The sequence below is a fragment of the Lycium barbarum genome, chromosome 2 (assembly GCF_019175385.1).
Source record: "Lycium barbarum isolate Lr01 chromosome 2, ASM1917538v2, whole genome shotgun sequence".
Classification (NCBI taxonomy): domain Eukaryota; kingdom Viridiplantae; phylum Streptophyta; class Magnoliopsida; order Solanales; family Solanaceae; genus Lycium; species Lycium barbarum.
In genome coordinates this window covers 41,180,941-41,198,422 of record NC_083338.1, presented here as the reverse complement: position 1 = coordinate 41,198,422, position 17,482 = coordinate 41,180,941, and positions in this window count along the sequence as shown.

Below are 17,482 nucleotides of genomic sequence, written 5' to 3'. Positions count from 1 at the left end.
GTCCGGCCCCTGCCAAGGGCTCGGCGAAACAGAACGTGGTCACCCCCCGACGCTGGTGCCACCATACATAAGGAACAGAGTAGGGGATCACCCCGTAACATAACATATCATATCATATCATATCAGATGGCCATATCAGATCATATCATATCAGAATGTGTGTACATGGTACAGCATACTCCAAAACCCATGTACATATATACCTGCCCCCTCACATCGAGGCACGGCGAACAATGCAATGGAATACGCTTGACAACATATCCTGGCCCGGGCTCAGTGTGGGAAACATTGAGGCATCCACGAATGGAGTAGTGAGAGACTAAATGCAACAAAATATCACAGATTTCCAGAGACTCAATGAGGCATATCGAATGACAAATCGAATCAATGAAGTCGGACATAATCATAGTAGGTGTATGTCATATGTCATAATGAGTTACGGAAGAATAATCCTTCTGGGATCATTTTCATATTCCAAAATAGTCTACCAGGCTCGAGGGAATCATTAAAACAATTTTCCTTAGTAGTTAAAAGGATAGTTAAAACGTTTCATTTTTATATTGTTCGAAAATAAGGAAATAGTACAATAAGAGAGCAAAGCGGGAATAGTGGAGCTAAACGTAATACAAAAATATTGTACCTTTACAGAGACTCAATATAGTATCCAGAATAAGTATCATTAGTGGTTGGAAACGTAGTTAAGACGTTTCCTTAAAAATTGCTTGAAATCAAGTTACAAAGGACCATAAGGGTAAAATCGGAAATAGTGGGCCCGCCTCGGGACAAACAAGACGGCGGGCTCAATTTACGTATTTTAAACTTGTGGGGTCATCTACAAAGGTCTTAGGGATGTTCCATAACTTTCTAGGCAGTTTGGAGAAGTTTGCATAATTTTTCGATAAAGTATACTTAAAGGGTTCAATCATATTGAACGAAAAAGTGATAATTTCAAACGCGGATTCCGACGGGCAGAATATCTTCCGAGGCCCGAATCCGCTTCTAGTATACCTAGGGCATGCCAAAAGAAGGATCGGGATAGCTTTACATACCTTTTACGCACTTTACGTGTTTCCAAGTTCACTTCCCGTTTCGTCCAAAATCTGCAAATGGTCACATTTACCAAATGTTAACCATAAGGCTTTAGGCTTAAATCTAAAGTCAACACTTTTCTACAGAAATTTGGGCAGCATCTCCCCTATACATGTAGCGTCCCCGAGAATTCAACTAGGCCAAAACAATCAACAGCAACCCAACAACAACATCAACAACAACAACAACAATCACTATAAACACAATCTAACTTAACTAGCTATCTTTCCGACATAATGTCATAACCTTCATTTCAACTTCAATTTCCAAACTAATCTCAATTGTCTCTCATTCACCATTAATCTAGATCATCACAATATAATTTAGAAGCATTTCATATCATTTCCACAAAATATTCATACGATATATAAAATATACAACTTTCCACCAAAGTCATAATTCATTCAAAACTTCTAACCTTTGACATACATATTCATAATATGATTCCATCTTCCAAGTTCATCAATAACCATCATGATTTGCACCCTAACAACTTCATTTTCATAATGTCGTAAGATCATACCTAAACGACATAAGCTTCTACATTCCATTTCAATGCAAACATATATCATTTTACCTTTATTTACATTGCAAGCATCACAACAACACAACTAACATATTAAACAAAATTTGATTCAATCTCATTTCCTCAAGGAGTGCCACACGGCCAAGTGCCCCTTTTACCATTTCAACCAAATTAATTTAACTTACATTCTCAATATAAATTCCACACTACTCACAACTAGAATACAACATAAATTCAACTCACCATGGGTATACAACCATATACATACACGGCCACATAACATATCACATACCCTCTTTGCAAACTTCCATTTTTCCATACTTTCAACTCATTTCCATATACTACAACACAAACAAACCTTCATAACATAGCAAGGAGGGATAAATTCTTACCTTTTCTCTTCAACTTCTTCACTTAATTAAGTTGTTATATTGAAGAAACAAGTGCTCCTTCCTCCCAAACAATTGCACCAAGTTATAGAGGACCCTTAATATAGTGGGAAAATCACAAAACAATAATTTTTGGAGGGATAATTTTTATGGTGATTTTCTTGAGCATAGGGCCGAATGGCCTTTCAAGGTTTTCTCTTGTTCTTCATCTTTTGTTTTCTTGAAGCTTCTCTTAGATAAATAATGAATATATGGTCCTTTATATTAATTTGGCACATGGAAAAATTTATTAAAATTGTGGGCTTGGACAATGCACATGGCCGGCCACCCTTCTCTTATGGGCCTTAATTCCATCCAATTTTTTTGAGCCCAATGACTTGTGGATCACATTTTTATAATTCCCGAAACTAATTTCCGAAATTCCAATTTTGCCCTTGGCCTTCCTCAACACTTCCACACCAATATTTTTCATGAACAACACCCACATAGATTAATTCAAATCAACATATGACCTTATTCCTTACAAATCAAGATTATTTCAAATTTTCCCGAACACGCAAAAATACGGGATATAACAGAAGACAAGTGAATGATAGCGTAGCTAAACGAACAGGTATGTGGGGCTAGTCCTTTCTTTCCAATGGCATGAATCCTATAGTATGAGTTCTTTTCCTCATCATGAGTTCATGTATCTCGAGAAGCTAAAAGCCTATGTTCCTACATGCCTATATAAGATAAGAAATATGCTATGATGACGCCATATTGACAACGATGTCCTTTATTGCTCACACTCACCTTATGTACTAATTCCTTCAAGGTGAGGCAGAATGTCGATAATTGCTCCATAATGAAATCGGGGGATCACGACCTTACGTCACCCTGATAGAGTATAGATGATCTTGAGCCTTATGCATGTATTATGTTAAGATAAGCATATTTTGATAAACATATTATTATAAGTATTTTATAATGAGCATGTCATGATTGCATCACACCGCGCCTAGTTGGCCGGGCAGTCACCGCTACGGCGGGCAGCTATATGGATACACCACGACCTTCGGGCGTGGGCAGACACCACTAGTGGGCGGCATGAGATGGTACCGAAGACGCGGGAGGCCTTAACGCGGGCTTATTATTGATTATCACACCATTCCGGTAAGGACAGGCACCTTGAATTTCATGCATACATGATTTGATGATGGGTATGAGTAAGACAACATATATCACTCCTCTTATGATTATTGTTCAGATTCAGATGTTCGCATTGATGTTCTTCTTATATTATTGTTGTTCTCCTTCATTGTTTATGCCTCTCATACTCAGTACAACATTCGTACTGACGTCCTTTTCTTTGGACGCTGTGTTCATGCCCACAGGTAGACAAGGAAACGGGCTCGATCCAGATTCTTAGGAGCATGTATATATATTTTGGGCATGACGGAGTCTTGTTCCGTCTATTTGTATAGTACGTCAGTAGAGGCTCGTAGATGCGCAGTGTGGGTATCATGGCCTCACATTTTTCATGTATATGTGCACTTATTATTCTGATATACTAAAAATCTCTATATAGATATAAAAGTATTTATGTTTCCACATAAACTATGATTTTTCCATGCTTGCGTATAAATGTGATAAAAAGGGGCATTAATCGAGTGAGATGAGTAATAAAGCGAGCGGTGCCGGTGGCTAGCCCCGGGTACCCGTCGCGGCCCCTAGTTAGGTCGTGACAAAAGTGATATCAGAGCGGTTCGTCCTAGGAAGTGTCTACGAGCCGTGTCTAATAGAGTCTTGTTTATGGTGTGTTGCGCGCCACATCAATAAACAAGAGGCTACAGGGCATTTAGGAAAATGACCATCTTTCTTTTCATTAGATCGTGCGATAGAGCCGTGACTAAGATTTTATCCTCCCTTAAAAGTGCGTTGTGATTTCAGAATGTCGCCGAAAGGAAAAGCTACAGCTGCCCAGAAGGGCAAAGCTACGACGAAGAAGCGGGCAGAGAGGGAGACTCCGGCAAATGTAGATGAGGGCGAATCACAAAATAAAGCCGCGCCCAATGTAGAAGAGCAAGGGGGAGCCTCTGCTCAAATCCCTCCCCCGGTTGCTTCAGGTCAACAAGTGACCGAAGCTATTCATTTATTAACACAATTGGTTGCCACCCAGGCACAGCGGCAGAATGCGGGCCCGAGTAATCATTCCGCCAGTACGAGAGCCCGTGATTTCTTGACTTTAAATCCTCCAGAAGTTTTTGTGTAGAAGCCGGATGAGGACCCACAAGGCTTTGTTGATGAGATGTTGAGGACGCTGAAACTTATGCATGCTTCTGAGACCGAGTCGGTAGAATTGGCTTCTTATAGACTTCGCGGTGTGGCGATATTGTGGTATAACAACTGGATAGCGTCGAGAGCAGCAAATGCACCTCCTCCCGCTTTGCAAGAGTTTGTCGACGCTTTTATTCTTCATTATTTGCCACCCGAGGTCCGCCGAGCTAGAGCGGATAGGTTCTTGAATCTAAACCAAGGAAGTATGAGTGCCCGAGAGTATAGTATGCAATTCAATTCTTTGGCCAGGTATGCCCCGACTATGGTGACTGATATAGGCGATCGCGTACACAGATTTGTGAGTGGGTTGAGGCCACATTTGTTTAGAGATTGTCTGACGGCCTATTTGCAAGACGGGATGGACATTTCCCGAATACAGGCACATGCTCAGAATCTTGAGGAACGACAACAGCAGTAAAGAAGTGATCGTGATAATGACAGGAGGCAAGGCAAGAGAGCTAGATCTACGGGGGCGAGCAGTGAATATAGAGGGGGACCAAGACAGATGCATTCTAGGCACTCAGGTCAGTCAGCGACTAGTGCACCTCCCAGATTCCCAGGTAGGAGGTTTGACCGTTCTTTTCAATCAGGACAGGGCCAGAGTTCGAGGGCCTCAGATTTTCAGTCTAGGGGATATTTTAGTCAGCGGAGACCTTTAGTACCGCGGTGCAGCCAGTGCGGTAGATTGCATTCTGGGCAGTACCGTCAGGGTTCCGATGCTTGCTATGCCTGCGGATAGGCTGGTCATATGATGATAAATTGCCCTTCAGCGAGAGGTAGAGCGGGGATTCAGCCCACAGGCTCAGCAGTGGGTTCTTCTTCAGTACGCCCGGCAGCACAGACTTCCCAGACTACAACAGGTAGAGGCAGAGGCCGAGGGGGAGACCTTCACTTTGAATTCTTGCTAAGTGCAAGACTCTCTACAACATAGTATAATTATTTTGGCAAGAAAGTCACTTTAGTGGCAAGTGGAAGTTGAAGAGAAAAGGTAAGAATTTTATGTCTTTATTATGTTATGGAAGATATATACATGTTGTAGTATGTGGAAGTGAGTGAAAAGTATGAAACTTGTGTGTTGTGTGTGTGAATGTGTGTGGCCGTGGGGTGTGGTGTATGGAAGGGAATGAATTTATTTTGTTTAGCATCTTAATTATGTTATTGTAGCCTTGTGATGAAAATGGAAGAATAATGGCTTAAGTTAGCATGAATTTTTTTTGTTATAGAGTTGTTGTCGGAAAGCATGCGACTTTATTATAAATTATGTAATTGAGAAAATGAAGTTGTAAGATGTAAGTGGTGATTGTTGTAAGTGAAATTGGAAGATAAAAATGTATTGTGAATATTTATGTTGAAAATAGGAGGTTTTGGGTGGATTATGGTTTGGTGAAACTTTGGCATACTTTGTAGAATAATGTGAAATGTTTTTGAATTGTATTTGAATGGTTTTGAATTAGTGAATAAATATGAAAACGTCGACATTAGTTTGAAAGTGTAAATCTGGAGTAGAAGTTGCGGCATTATGTGTAAGGAAGGGTTATTTATGTTGGAATGCGTTTTGTAGTTATTGTGAATGTTGTTGGTATTGCTGTTGGTGTTGTTGTTGTATTTCTAGCCGAGTTAAATTCTCGGGGATGGCGCATTTACAGGGGAAATGCTGCCGAAATTTCTATAGACAAGTATCACTCTAAGATTCAACTTTTAAAGACTTTAATTAATGTTTGGTAAATGTGACCATTTGTAGATTTTGGAGAGTTTGAGATTTGAATTTGGAGTAGCGTAAGAAGCGGAAAAGGTATGTAAAGCTATACCCTTCCTTCTTTTGGCATGTCTTAGACCTAATAGGTTTGGATACGAGCTTCGGGGATGATTCTATTCCTAGAAATCTAAGTTTGAATTTGCCCCTTTTTCATTCAATAGAATTGAACTAAGTTCTTCATAACTTGTTGAAACAAGTATCTAAGCATCTATGACTTGCCAGATGGAACCGAACTACACTAAAACTATCATAAGTGACCCTATAAAATTTAATGCACGTGAGTTGTGTACGCCACCTCTGTTGACCCGAGGTGGGCCCACTATTCCCGACTCCTCCCCTATTGTTCTGTCTGACTCATTTCCGTACGATAAGTAAGGGAAATTTTTGGTTATCGTTCCAACTACTAATAATAGTTATTTTAACTACTCCGAGGTTGTTATGAGTCGCATTCCTTCTCTAACACTAGTATTCCGCTACGAGTATTCTGATATGAGTAGTTTGATGTAAGTGTTCCGACATAAGCATTCTGATATGGATATTTTGGTATAGGTATTCTGACATGAGTAGTTAATACAAGTATGTCGATATAAGTATTCTGACAAAAGTATGCTATGTGAGAAATCCGTTATAACTATTCTGATAATACGTTCGATCATTCCATTGAGTCTTGATTTATGTGCATTAGTTTCTCACTATTCTGCTCGTGCATATGCCATGACTTCCTTCGCCGAGTCCCGGGCCGGTTTATATCGTGCGCGCGGTTTTCGAGTTCCTCGCTTGAGGGCCGGGCACCGTATATGAATTCCGAAGTTAGATGTGTTATGGAGTTAGATGTGTTCTGGTTCGTTGAACCACATATGATCTTTTATTATGATATGATATGATGATTTATGTGTCGGAGATTGGAGCAATACTTCTGGAGTTAGATGTGTGTGGCGCCGAGGGCAGGGCGGCGCCACGTTTTCCCCGGGTCCTGCAAAGGACCAGATACCCTTCTTGGCATGCATGGTCTATGGTTCTAGTAAGTTGTTTGGTTACTTTGCATTTCGTGCTCACTTTCTATACCTGTGTTCTGTACTTCATTTCTGCTTATGATTTTATTCACAGTATTATGTGTTTTGCATACTCAGTACATATTCCGTACTGACCCCCTGTCCTTCGGGGGCTGCGTTACATGCCCTCAGGTATAGACGATCGTTTTGGTGATCCGCCAGCGTAGGGTATCTCTCCAGCGGTTAAAGTGCTCTTTTGTTCGGAGCAATATTTTGGGTATATATTCTATCGTTGTACATATGTTTATCTGTTCAGGGGTACGGCGGGGCCCTGTCCCGTCATGTGATTTTGTAATGTTTGTTAGAGGCCTGTAGACATAATTGTGGGTCATGGGTCATGGTTGGTTGGTCTGGTCTGAAATTTGTGCCTTAAGCGGCCCGTTTGCTACGATGGCCTAAGTGGCCTATATGTTTGCATAGGTTTGTATGTTCGGGCGATGTACATCCCGCCTGCCTACGAATTTTGAGATGATGTGTTTGATATGTTTGATACACGTGGCCGCTTAAGACGACGTTTGTCCTCTGTATCTATATGAATTAACGTATGCTAAAATATAATTGTTTGGGTATGTTAATCCGGTAAGCGAGTGCGTTTATGAGTGCCCAGTTAGGACACTAGTCATGGCCCACGGGGTTGGGTCGTGACAAAAGTTGTATTAGAGCGGTTTGTCCTCGAATGTCTACAGGCCGTGTCTAGTAGAGTCTTGTTTATCGGTGTGTGGTGCATTACATCTATAAACAGGAGGCTACAGGACATCTAGGATGTTACCCTTCTTTGGATCTTAGATCGTGCGATACAACTGTATTATTAGGATGATTCCTTCCTAACGATTTGTTATGTTTTCAGCGATGCCTCCGAAGAAGGCAACGGTTGCCCAGAAGGGCAAAGCGGTGGTAGAGGTAGGAGAGCCCAGCCGGGCCCAGAGAGTTACCAGGGCTCGTACCCAGCCTGTACTTGAGGATGTACCCCCGTCAGCCGGTTCTGTTACACCGCCCTTACCAGAGGAGATTGGAGCAGCAGCAGATGCTAATCAGGGGGCGTCTCCACCGCTAGCTCCCGGGGATTCAGTACCCGAGCCTCCAGCTCCACAGCCAGGGGTGGAGGATAAGGCTATGCGAGATGCGGTCCAGTTATTGACCAGACTGATGGCGGAGCAGGTTCATAGACACGGATTTGGGGGTGATCGTGCAGACAGACATGATAGTTCCAGGGTCCGTGAGTTCTTGACATGTAGTCCTCCAGAGTTCTTCGGGACAAAACCCGAAGAGGATCCCAGGAGTTTATCAGAAAGATGGAGCGCACATTACGGTTGATTAAGGCTTCGCCGACTGAGTCCGTCGAGTTGGCTTCGTATCGGTTATATGAGGTCGCTGCTAATTGGTATGAGTCCTGGGAGTTATCCAGGGGTGACGGCGCGCCCCCAGCAGTGTGGGCCGAGTTTACTAAGGCCTTTCTTGATCATTTTCTACCTCCAGAGCTGCGGAGAGCTAGGGTTGACCGATTCTTGCACCTGAAACAGAACGGTAGGAGTGTTCGAGAATATAGCCTAGAATTCGACTCACTGGCTAGGTATGCACCCGTTATAGTAGCAGATATGGCCGACAGGGTGCACCGGTATGTGATGGGGCTAGATCCTTATTTCATTGATAACTGCCTGGCGGTGGCTTCCCAGCCAGGGATGCATATTGCCCGGGTGCAGGCACACGCCCAGGGCATGGAGGACCGACGTAGGGAACGTCGACTTGATAGGGGTCACGACAGGAGCCAGCCTAAGAGAGCTAGATCGGCTGGATACTCTGGGGAGTTTCGGAGTTGGTCATCTTAGCAGTAGGGTAGCAGGTATTCTTCCCAGCCAGCACAGAGCACACCCCCACAGTTCTCGGGCCAGAGCTCCAGAGTTTCAGGCTCACAGGCGAGCAGAGGTCCCGGTCAGTCGAGGCCACCCATGCCTCCGTGTTCCCGCTGTGGGAAGCCCCACCTGTGTTCTGTACTTCATTTATGCTTATGATTTTATTCACAGTATTATGTGCTTTGCATACTCAGTACATATTCCGTACTGACCCCCTGTCCTTCGGGGGATGCGTTACATGCCCGTAGGTATAGACGATCGTTTTGGTGATCCGCCAGCGTAGGGCATCTCTCCAGCGGTTAAAGTGCTCTTTTGTTCGGAGCCATATTTTGGGTATATATTCTATCGTTGTACATATGTTTATCTGTTCAGGGGTACGGTGGGGCCCTGTCCCGTCATGTGATTTTGTTATGTTTGTTAGAGGCCTGTAGACATAATTGTGGGTCATGGGTCATGGTTGGTTGGTCTGGTCTGAAATCTGTGCCTTAAGCGGCCCGTTTGCTACGATGGCCTAAGTGGCCTATATGTTTGCATAGGTTTGTATGTTCGGGCGATGTACATCCCGCCTGCCTACGGATTTTGAGATGATGTGTTTGATATGTTTGATATACGTGGCCGCTTAAGACGACGTTTGTCCTCTGTATCTATATGAATTAACGTATGCTAAAATATAATTGTTTGGGTATGTTAATCCGGTAAGCGAGTACGTTTATGAGTGCCCAGTTAGGACACTAGTCATGGCCCACGGGGTTGGGTCGTGACAATTGGTTAGCATCGTGTTACGCAAATGATGATTTCCAGACGAAAACAGTTCGATTTCAGTTTCCGGAAGGGCCCGTACTTGAATGGAAAGGTAATACGGCTTCTCCAAAGGGTAGGTTTATTTCCTACCTTAAGGCAAGGAAGATGATAGCCAAGGGCTACATTTACCATCTAGTTCGAGTTTACGACACCGAGGCAAGGCCACCAGTTTTTCAATCTGTTCCGGTAGTAAATGAATTTCCAGATGTATTTCCGGACGAACTTTCGGGTCTTCCTCCAGAAAGGGAAATCGATTTTGCTATCGATGTATTACCAGACACCGAGCCCATTTCTATTCCTCCGTATCGAATGGCTCCGGCAGAATTAAAAGAGTTAAAGACACAGCTGAAAGATTTACTTGAGAAGGGGTTTATAAGGCCAAGTTCATCACCGTGGGGAGCACCGGTATTGTTTGTGAAAAAGAAAGACGGATCTTTACGAATGTGTATCGACTACAGGCAATTGAATAAGGTGACAATAAAGAATAAATACCCTTTTCCCAGAATCGATGATTTGTTTGATCAATTACAGGGCGCTAAGTGGTTCTCCAAGATAGATCTGAGATCTGGTTATCATCAAGTGAGAATTAAGGAGGGAGATATTCCCAAAGCAGCTTTCAGTACAAGATATGGTCACTACGAGTTCCGAGTGATGTCGTTTGGGTTGACAAATACCCCAGCGGTGTTCATGAATTTAATGAATAATGTGTTCAGGCCATTTTTGGATCTCTTCGTGATAGTATTTATCGACGATATTCTGGTGTATTCTCTCACAGAATCAGAACATGCAGATCATCTAAGAATTGTTCTTGGCGTTCACCCAGTCTGAGAATTATATGCGAAGTTCTCAAAGTGAGAGGTTTGGCTAAATTCTGTGGCATTTCTAGGCCATGTCATTTCAGATGATGGCATCCGAGTCGACACTCAGAAAATAGAAGCTGTGAAGACTTGGCCAAGGCCTACGACGCCTACAGAAGTTCGTAGTTTTCTGGGTTTGGCAGGTTATTACCGAAGATTCCTAGAGGGATTTTCTTCTATCTCAGCCCCATTGACGAAGCTAACCAAGAATTCGGCAAAATTTCAGTGGAACGATGCTTGTGAGCATAGCTTCCAAGAAACAAAGGACAGATTGACCTCCGCCCCAGTGTTAACAGTTCCAGAAGGTCCGAATGGCTACGTGGTATATTGTGAAGCTTCCGGTGTGGGGCTAGGATGTGTACTTATGCAGCATGGCAAGGTTATTGCATATGCCTCGAGACAATTGCGAAAACATGAACAGAATTATCCGACTCATGATCTCAAATTGGCCGCGGTCATTCATGCCTTAAAGATATGGAGGCATTATTTGTATGGTGTGCACGTCGATATTTATACGGATCACAAGATTCTTCAACATATTTTTAAGCAGAAGGAGTTGAACCTACGGCAGAGGCGGTGGTTAGAATTATTGAAGGATTATGACGTGAATATCTTGTACCATCCTGGAAAAGCGAACGTGGTAGCCGACGCACTTAGCCGTCGATCAATGGGTAGTTTACATGGAGTTCCTTCAGAAAAGAAAGAAATGGTTCGTGAGCTTCACCAATTAGCAAGTCTGGGAGTGCGTGCAATTGATTCGGGTACAACAGGAATTAGTATCAATTATCCTACAGTCTCGCCCTTGAATGCGGAGATAAAAGAACGCCAGTATGAAGATCCACAAATGTGTCATTACAGGGATGTATCCCGTGGAAGAGAGAACACTCCATTTGAAGTTTCCACCGATGGGGTTCTTAGATACCGAGACAGATTGTGTGTACCAGATGTGGCGGAATTGCACCAGCGGATTCTAGAGGAAGCACACCATTCTCGGTATTCTATTCATCCAGGTACTACAAAAATGTATCATGATCTCAAATTGTTATATTGGTGGGATGGCATGAGACGAGACATAGCAAAATTTGTGATACAGTGCCCAAATTGTCAACAAGTGAAAGCCGAACATCAGTGTTATGCCCCGTACTTTCTACATGGAGCTAGTCTAGGCTAATTGCGATAAGTTAGGGACAAGACTATTTCGGAACACGAGATAGAGGCTCTTAACCCCAATTTTATTTTAATGCACAAGTTGCCTATTATTGGTATGGAAATATTGAGGAAGTTTAGGGATGAAGATTATGTTATCTGAGCATAAGAACATATATATATATATATATGACATTTGGAGAGTGTAGGAAGTAAATCGGTTAACGTGATCACTCGATGGTAGCCCTCGTAACCATAAGTTAAGGTGGGGCCCACATGTCGGGACTTTATAAAAGACATATGAAGAGATATATGGGTAGTACATGTGAAGTTGAGCAAGTCCTCAGAAGGACCCATAAGCCAAAAATGAGTGTAAGCCATCCAAAAGGACGATTTAAGAAAACGTTTTCGGATGACCTGACTTGGAGGGGCAAAACCGGTATTATAAGTTTGGAATTTGGAAACACACCAAGAAATAAAAGTTGTAGAAATAAAAGTTGTAGATAATAGATAATTGATAGGTCGTGGGCCCTCACACGATATCGGAATCAAAGGTTATGGCCATTTTAAGAGCAAGACCTCAAACTGTCCAAAGGGTTCCGCGGGCCCCACATGATAAGGTCGGTGAAACCGACCTAGGGGGGCTATAAATACCCCCATCAACCCGTTATTTTCAGCATAATAACATTCTCAAAGGTCCAAAAAAATTCTCCACACCTCCCCCAAACATTATAGTCCGATAAATCAAGAATTTGACAAGATTACGCCAAACTACTCTGTGAAAGGTGATTGTTCCTGCTTTTGCTTACGCTTGGTATTGGAAAAAGGTTGATGTGGCTGAGTTTCTTCATATATAAGGTATGTTATTTATCCCATATTTTATGTTGAATTTATTTGAAGGTCTAGCAAGCCTTAAAATAAAAATAGTTATGGAGAAAAGGTCATAAAATGTTGTGTTGTAGTTGTTGTGTTTATGGGCTGTTTTGAACATGTTGTGGCCGTGTGGATGGACTGATTTATGCATACAAAAAACTGTATCTAACATTGTTGGCGTGTTGATGAGATTATGCTCCTTGATTGGGATGGAAGAAAATGCATATTGTTGTTGTATGTTGAAAAACGTCGTGTGGGATGTTTATGGAATATGTTGGTATGAATAATAGTGTTGTTGATGTTGGCTTGATTATATGTAGTTGAATTAAATATAAATGAAATGCCGTCGAATTGTGTAGGAAGGGCTGCTAATGTTAGAATGCATTTTGAATTGATTGTTGAAGTTGTTAATATAGTTGTTGGGGCATTGTTGTTGATAATTTGGTCGAGTTGAATTCTCGGATTTTTGTTGATAATTTGGTCGAGTTGGATTCTCGGGGTTGGTTGTATTTACAAGGGGAAATGCTGCCGAAATTTCTGTAGACAAAGTGTTGGTTTAGGATGGGATTCTTAATTATTTATAGCTAATGTTTGTTATTCACTAACATTGTTGTAGATCTTGGAAAGGCCGAGACTTAAGTTTGGATTAGCTTAGGAAGCAGACAAGGTATGTAAGGCCTTACCCTTTCTTCTTTGGCATAATCCTTATGAAATAAGTATATGATGTATATGTATGATTTCAGAAAATTTTTTATTCTTAGAGCCACTAAGATGGCTAACGTCCTTGATTTCCATAAGCTGTTTCCTATGGTTTTAGTGCGTGTCTGTTATGTTTGAAGTTCGGCTAATATGTTTCCGTATGACATTCGAAAGAAAATTGATATGACTAGAGTTTCGATTTTCCAAATATTAACACGTTCGATTATTCCATCGGGTCCTTGATATGTTTGATACATACATAGATCCCCAAAAGCTCTATTTGATTTGATCCATAACGATATCCGAAAGGTACTTGACGTGATTATGGCTTTGATTTTCCAAAAATGCCTTCTGAAATGCTTATGGGACGTTCTTGTCACGACCCAGCCCCGTGGGCCGCGACTGGTGCCTTATTTGGACACCCAAACAGACTTACGTACCAGATCGACATATCAAAATTCATTCAAACTTAACATACGTCATTTTAAGCAAATACTGAAAGCAAATATCATCTTAAGCGGTCGCCCGTACAGAAACATCATATCCAAATCCAATAGATTGGCGGGATACACATCGCCAGATATATACACATATATATAGACAAACTGACCGTTTTGGCCATAATAGTAGACGGGGCCGCATTAAGATGCAGATCATAATCACAAACGCACAAACATGACTCATGACCCACATAGATGACTACAGGCCTCTACCAAAACATAACAGAAACATATGACGGGATAGGGCCCCGCCGTACCCCAAATAGTCATACATATATACAGAGACATATACCATGAAAGGTCTTTACCAAAAGTATGGGCTCCGAGTCAAAGGAGCACTCCAAAGTAGCAGAAAGTATCCTACACTGGCGGGTCACCAGAACAAACGTATGTACCTGCGGGCATGAAACGCAACCCCCGAAGAAAGGGGGTCAGTACGAAATATGTACTGAGTATGTAAAGCATGAGGTACAATAATCCAAATCAGGACTGAAATAAAGAGTATGGAAAGCGGTTACAGAACCAGTATATCAAACCTGTTTTAAAACATAAGTAATACAAATAAAAATCATGCATAAGGCTCATGAACGTGGTCGCCACTCCGACACTGGCGCCACAACACATCATACTCCAGAAAGTTTCAAATCTCCGTACAATCCCCGAACATATCGTATCATCATATCACATCACAATATCAGAACATATCATATGTCATATCACATCATAACGCCGTATATAAGCGGAAACCGACCCTATGGCGAGGCCTCGGGAACCGTAACACATCATACTCCCGAATATAACATAGTGCGCACGATCACAAAACCGGCCCGGGAACCGGCGAACGATGTCATAGTAGTAGGCACGAGTGGAGTAGTGCAGAAACCATATGCATATAAATAAATAAGTTATTTTCAAAACTCGATGAACAAATATATGTACGACATCCGAAGGCTCGGAAATCAGTTTCGGGTCAATCGGAGTTAGTATACGAAAGTTACAAACTTTTGAAGTACGGAACTTTCTAAAAGCATTTCAGAAGCTCTTTTCGGAATTTCAAGTGACGTTCATATTAGGGAAACTTTCAACCATTTCTGTGGAGCAAATCAAATGGAGCCTTTAAGATCATATGTATGTATCAAAATATATGCATCCAAACTTTAACCATATCAAATCTTTTTCGAACATCATTCGGAAGTATACTAACTAAAATCTTTGGAGCCGAGAATATTTCATAAGTCATACTTGGAAATTTAAGTATCATTCATATTAGAAGACTTTCGAACATCATTATGGATCACATATTCATATTAGGAAACTTGCGGATAAAATTATGGATCACATCTTCATACTAGGAACCTTGCGGATAACATTATGGATCACATATTCATACTAGGAAACTTGCGGATAACATTATGGATCAAATCAAATGGGGACTTTAAGACCATATTTTCATATCGAAATATTCATCAAAGGCTTTAATCTTCTCGTTTTTCTTTCGAACCACATTCGGGACATTACAAATAGAATCTTTGAACATCATAGAATATGTATCCCGCCATATGGAATAGCCTATGGAGGTCAAAGATGTTAGCCAACCTAGTGGCTCTAAGAATAGGATTTTCTCTATAAGCATACATATACATATTGTTTATTCCAAAACGGATCATGCCAAAAAGAAGGAACGGTAGGCTTTACATACCTCGATCGCTCGCTAATCAATTCCCGAATCAAGTTTCGGGCTCTCTAAGATCTACAATAATATTATCGATTACCAAATATTAGCTACAAGTACTTAGAATTTTAATTCTAATTAGTATTTTTCTACCGAAATTTCGGCAGCACCTCCCCTGTAAATTCAACATCCCCGAGAATTAAACTCGGCCAAATTCATCAACAACCATACCAACAATACCAACAATCAAACCAATAACATCAAAAACCAATTTAAAATGCATTCCAACACTAGTAACCTTCCTTTCAACATAATTCATCGACATTCAATTCAACTACGAATTTTTCAAGCCAATATCGACACTTACACATTCATTACCAATTCAAGATCATTCAAAAGCATTTCAAGGCATTTCATACCATTCTACAAAATATACAAAAATCCCACCAAGACTAGAATTCATCCGAAATCTCCAACCTTCGACGCAACATTCACAACACAATTTTCATCTTCCAATTTCATCAACAACAACCGAAATTTGCACTTTAACAATTCCATTCCCATAATTTCATAATCTATAATAACATCACATACTTTCCGACAACAACTTAACAACAAATTTTTCATGCCAACTAGAACTAGAATTCTTCCATTTGCATTAAAAGGCCATTACAACACAATTAACATAATAAATAAAATTTTGATCATCCCTCTCCATTTACCCATTTTCGGCCACACACCCACATACCCATAACACAAAATTCTCATACTTTACATTCACTTGCATATACTACAACATAAATATAAAATTCTTCCAAGATAAAAAGAGTAGAATTCTTACCTTTTTCAAGAATTTCCACTTGATAAAAAAAGTACTTTCTTGCCTCCAAATTTGTATCACATTGAAGAGGGTTTCCAACTTAATAGGAATTCAAAAGAGATGAGTTTGAACCAAAGATTTGAGCTCTACAATTTTATTTTATTTTTTCTTGAAGTGGCTGAATGCCTCTTTGGTGCTCTCTCTCTCTCCTTTTTTTTTTTTTTTTTTTTTGTTCTTGAAACTTCTATTGTGTTGAAGAAAGAATGGCCCCTTCTATTTATTTTAATTGGTCTTTCTTGATAATGGGCTTGGGCCTTTTTCTCATAGCCATGGCCGGCCACCCTTTTTGTTTGGGCCTCTTGTTTTTTTTTTTTTGAGTCCAATTGAATATAGGTCTTATTTCGTAATTCCCGAAACAAATTTCCAAAATTCCAATTTTTCCCTTAGCCTTCCTCGATATTTCCACATCAACATTTCATGGACAACACACATATTTTAAATAAGGATCAAATTATGGCCTTATTTCTTACAAGTCAAAAATTATTTCGAATTTTCCGAACATGCGAAAATGCGGGATATAATAGTTCTGTACTTCAAACACTCATAATTTTCTCATACTAAGTCAGATTGACCCGAAACTTGTTTATGAGACTTCAGGGGTCGGTAAGTATACATATTCATCGAGTCTTGATTTATGTGCATATGGTTTCTCACTACTCTGCTCGTGCGTACTGTTATGACATCGTTCGCCGGGTCCCGGGCCGGTATATATCGTGCGCATGGTTCGCCGGGTCCTTTGCTTGAGGGCCGGGTGCTATATATGTATTCCGGAGTATGATGTGTTACGGTGTTATGATGTGTTCATGGTTCGCCGAACCATATATGTGTATATGTATATTCTGATCTTATGATGTGATATTATGATGTGTGACGGAGATTACGGAGCAAACCTTCTAGAGTATGATGTGTGTGGCGCCAAAGGCAGGGTGGCGCCACATTCCCCGGGTCCCGCAAGGGGCCGGATACCGTTCCTGGCATGCATGATTCGTGTTTCCTGTAAGTTGTTTTGTTGTTCTGCACATCGTGCTTATTATCCGTACTAACCTTCTATGCGTGCCACAGCAATATGATAT